This window comes from Desmodus rotundus, chromosome 10 (assembly GCF_022682495.2).
Source record: "Desmodus rotundus isolate HL8 chromosome 10, HLdesRot8A.1, whole genome shotgun sequence".
Taxonomy (NCBI): Eukaryota; Metazoa; Chordata; class Mammalia; order Chiroptera; family Phyllostomidae; genus Desmodus; species Desmodus rotundus.
In genome coordinates this window covers 75886537-75891757 of record NC_071396.1, presented here as the reverse complement: position 1 = coordinate 75891757, position 5221 = coordinate 75886537, and the positions used below count along the sequence as shown (strand labels likewise).

Sequence of the window (5221 nt, the reverse complement as noted above, 5' to 3'; positions counted from 1 at the left end):
AAAATTAGGGGTATGGTTATAAAAATCTCTCTCCCACCCTCTGTCTTTCTCTTCTTCTGCCCCCACCCCACCCCTCATTTTAACTGCAAATAAAAAACATACCTTGTGATTTAGCCAAAGGAAGTTAAGGATGAGTCTTTGGGGAGAGGAAGCAGTGCAACTGCTAATCTTCTGTTATAGGATTTGGGCTCAGAGCCAGTTTTGTTGCTTATAGTAGATGATCAGAACTTGAATGGTTAAAAAAAAAAAGGATCTCCCCAATCTTCAGCCCTGGTGTCTGCAGGCCAGTTTGCAATGTTTTCCAGCATCCTTCTCCTTTACGAACACTAAATGCCTGAAGTGACTGGAGGTAAAATCAGGTTATTAGACATGAAATGTCTCCTCCTCTACTTCCCCTTCAGGTAATGTCTCTGTGTAGTTAATCATCACTGGTGATAAGCCATCTCAAAATTACACCTTTACGTCAGTTTTTCTGGATAGTTCTTTCTGCTTGGTCTCTGCTTCAATTTTCCTATCTGCTAATAGGAACATTAAAAGACAAACTGAAGGTATCATTAAGAATACAATATAATGATGATTTGTGACTTAGCATGGAAGTAGAGATGTGGTTTAAGTGGTGGAAAAGGTGTTTCCCATTTTCTATTTGATTCTAGGCTTTGTTATTGGTTTGAGGGCCCAAAATTCCTCTTTTCATCAGACCTCTGTTTCTTTATTTGAGTTCAATAATTTAGCTTAGTGATGATAGTGAAGTATATATTATTTTATTTTTGAAAAATTCTAAGATAAAAGGAATAATTTAAAAAATATGATGAATTGGGGAACAGTAGGAGAAGGCATGACATCTATTTTTTTTTTTTTACCAGTAACCACCTGTGAGTCTTTCAGTAGGTTCCTCAGTGGCTTAGTTGGTATTCTCAGACAAGACATGATAAAGTTGTAGAAAATGACCTGTAAGATCCCTGATAGTTTCAACTGAATTGACATTATTCTACCTTCCAGCTCTTGTTTCACCATAGCTTCATTTTTTAACTTATTCAGTAGATATTAACTAAATGTCTACTTTGTGCCAGTCCCATTGTAGTAGGTGAGGATTCAGCACTGAACAAAACCAACAAAACTCCTCTTATGGAGCTTACAGTCTAGTGTGGGTAGACAGGCAATGAACATATAAAGAAATAACATGCATATGTCATTGGTAAGAGACGTTAGGAAAAATAGAGGACTATATGTGGATAGACGTTAGTGGTTGGGGCATGGTAGAGCTCTCTTATACAGAATGGTGAGGAAGTTCTCTTTTGTAAGGTCACATTTGGACAGGTTTTTAAGAGAGTGAGGGGGCAGGGCCTGCAGGACTGAGAGAAGAATTATCCAAATAGAAGGAACAGCACGTGCAAAAGCCCTAAGGTGGGAATTTGCTATAGTTGTTCAAGGACTAGCAAAGATGTCAGTATCTGGATCAAAGTGAGCAAGGAGAAGAATGACAGAAGTTGAGCTTGGACAAGCCCGGTGGGTCAGGACAATGGTAGTCACAGGATGTCCTCTGAGTGAGATGAGAAGCCACTGGAGGATTTTGAGCAGAGTGGTGACACAATTTGATACACTTTTGCAGAGCATCACTTGCCTTGTCTGTTGCGAAATGGCTGTAGGAGAGTAAGGGCAAAAGCAGTGAGATTAGTTAGGAAGCTACTGACAATCAGATAAGAGGTGACAGTGACTGGGGTCAGGGTGGTAATGATGGAGGTGGCGAGGAGTGGTTGGATCCTGGGTATATTTTGAAAGTAGGGTCAACAGGATTTATGATGGATTGAAATGCAGTGTGAGATAAAGAGAGGTGTCCAGGATGACTCCAATGCTTTTGTGCTGGGCAACTGAAAGATTAGGACCGCTATTTTTTGAGATGTAGAGGACTGCAGAAGGGCCAAATAGAAGGGCTAAATTTGGGTGAAAAGCAATTAAGAGTTTGATATTAGGCATGTTAAGTTTGAGATGACCAATAAATGTTCAAGTGGAGATGTCAAGATGGTAATCAGATATTAGAATCTAGAGTTCAGGAGAAAAATTCAGGCTGGATATAAATATGAATTGCCATTGTATGGATATTATTTAAAGCTGGATGAAATCACACAGGGCCTGGGCCATCTGTTCTTAACCTTGGCTGCACAACAGAATCACGGTGAGAGCTTCAAACACCTGTGGATCATAGACTAACTAGATCATAGGCTAACTAGATCATAGCGTAGGGCATCAGCCCCAGGCACTTGGGAGTTTTAAAAAGCTCTCCAAGTCATTCTCACATCAACAGGGTTGAAAATCACTGACCTACAGTGTGAGTGCAGATGGAAAAAGGAAGAGTCCTATTTCCTACTCCCCTACAGAGTTTACAGAACAGGAAATTGGAAGTAATCAGCAAAGGAGACCAAGTAGGAGCTGACACTAAGGTAAGGAGAGTACTATGTCCTAAAAATAAAATTTTAAAAAAACCTATTTCAAGAAGGAGAGAGTGATCAACTGTATAAAATGCTGCTCTCAGTTCACCATAGCTTCACTGTTTGAATAATGTCAATTCAGTTGAAACTTTCAGGGACCTTAGTAAATTACTACATTTACATTTATTATCATGTCATATTTAGGAAAACCAATTTAGAGCCATTGAGGGACTCACAGCTGGTTACTGGTAGAGATTAAGATAAGGAATGAGAAGGGGTCACTGGATAAGGTAACATGGAGGTCACTAGTGACCTCGATAGGAGCATTTTGCTGTGGTAGCAGTGAAACCAGATTCTGTTGTTTTAGAGAGAATGAGAGGAGTGGAACTGGATACAATGTATAGGAGTACAAAGAAATGTGCTTAAAGCTGGAGGGGGACAGAAGTGTGAGGGGAGTGATTTTTAAGATGACAGAAATATGACAACGTGTTTGAAGGTAATGGGAAGAGAGAAAAATGATGATGTAGGACAAAGACGACAATTTTAAGAGTGAAATCCTTAAGAAGTCCCAAGCGGCTGGGACCCAGGGCACAAGTGAAGGGGTTGGTCTTACATCAGTTCATCCTTTGTAGCAGCATGAAGGCAGTACACATGTATACAAATGTAGATAAACTGGTGGATTTGGTAGTGGGAATGTATAGAAGTTAATTGTATTCTGTACTGGAACTTTTGTACTTGGAGGTTTGGAACATACTAGCTTAATAAGTTACATAAAGTCTTGAGAATATAGATGTTTGTAGCCTTTGGAGACATACAAATAGCATGTCAGAAAAACAGAAAATAACAAGGTGCTATATTAGTATAACTGACTATCATGTAGATATTTTTAGTATATTATTAAATGAAAAAAGCACGTTTCCCAAAGATATGAATAGTAGGCTCCAAATTAAGGAAAAAACTTCTAGTTATATGTAGAAAAATACAACAAAATGTTATCAGTTCCATCTGGCTGGAGGGACTATAGATGGCTTTTATTTTCTTCTTTGTATTTTTCAACACATTATTAACTTTACATAATAATTAATGTGTTTAGGAAAACAAGTGAGAAGGAGACTATACAATGCCCGACTGACTGCCTGGCCTCTTCCCTGGAGAGGGTGAGGAGCCTGGAGGCTGATAATCAGAGACTGGTGAGCAAAATCTTGGAACACCTAGAGAAGAAGGGACCTCAGGTCAGAGACTGGGGGAATTATTTCAAGACCATCAAGGACCTGAGGGCTCAGATTTTGCAAATTCTATGGACAATGCCCTCATCCACATTGACAATGACCATCTTGCTGCTGATGACTTCAGAGTCAAGTATGAGACGGAGCTGGCCATGTACCAGTCTGTGGAGAATGACATTAATGGGCTCTGAAAGGTCACTGATGACACCAGTATCACTCGGCTGCAGATGACACAGAGATTGAGACTCTCAAGGAGGAGCTGCTCTTCATGAAGAAGAACCACGAGGAGGAAGAAAATGGTCTTCAAAACCAGATTGCCAGCTCTGGATTGACTGTGGAGTTGGATGCCCCCAAGTCTCAGGACCTCAGCAAAATCATGGCAGACATCTGGGCCCGGTATGATGAGCTGGCTCAGAAGAACCGAGAAGAACTAGACAAGTACTAGTCCCATTTGATTGTGGAGAGCACCACAGGGGTCACCTTGCAGACCACTGAGATAGGATCTGCTGAGATGACACTCACAGATCTAGGATGTATGGTCCAGTCCTTGGAGATCGACCTGGACTCAGTGAACAATCTGAAGGCTAGTTTGGAGAACAGCCTGAGGGAGGTGGAGATATGCTATGCCATGCAGGTGGAACAGCTCAACAGGATCCTGCTGCACCTGGAGTCAGAGCTGGCCCAGCCATGGGCAGAGTGGCAATGCCAGGCCCGAAGTATGAGGCCCTGCTGGACATCAAGGTCGAGCTGGAGACTGAGATTGCCACCTACTGCAGCCTCCTGGAAGAAGGGGAGGACTTCGATCTTGTTGATGCCCTGGACAAGAGCCACTCCTTGCAAACCATCCAAAAGACCACGACATGTAGGACTTTGGATGGCAAGGTGGCATTTGAGGTCAATGATACCAAAGTTTTCAGTATTAAAGGCAGCAGATGTGGGGCATCCCTTGTAAGGGCAGGAGGCCAATAAAAAGTTCATAGTTCACTGAACATTAAAAAAAAGAGAAAGTGCCATAGAGATGAGAAGGCTTGGAGGATCACGTGGACAGAGGTCTTTGAAGAACCGAGAAGAAAAGAACAAATTAGGGATAGAACATGAGAGTTCGGCTGGCCCAGGATGGATAGGGAAAAAATAATGGTGACCTCCAGTAAAATGAATCATGGTTCCCTGTCCCTTCCATAGAATCAGAAAGGGCTGTAGATGTGGTGTCACAAAATGAAAAGTTTCAGGTAAGCCGTCAACAGTTGGTGCCATCAATCTTTCAAAGACGGCACCTGTAATAAATCACAGACAGAAAGTCCAGAAACTGAATGTTGCCACCAGAGAAGCAGAATTTTGTGGACGGCATCGCAGCAGGGCAACTGCAAAGCCTGAGTCAAGAATCAGCAGGGAGCAAGAAGGAAACAAGTTCTACTTTGGATTTTTCTCACAGAGATAACTTAGAAAAACCAGCGTGAATTTAATGTTTGGTGCATAGGTACTATATAATATATTCTGCCATATATGTATAATATATATAATATAGAACATATTCTTACAGAACACTGTGAGTTTAGAGGGTTGAACGGA

At 41.4% G+C, this 5221-nt stretch overlaps 1 pseudogene; it reads left to right on the top strand.

Annotated features, from left to right (window-relative positions):
- The first annotated feature begins 1636 nt into the window (after positions 1-1636).
- On the top strand, positions 1637-4621 carry LOC112322585 (keratin, type I cytoskeletal 18 pseudogene; annotated as a pseudogene).
- Positions 4622-5221: the final 600 nt, after the last annotated feature.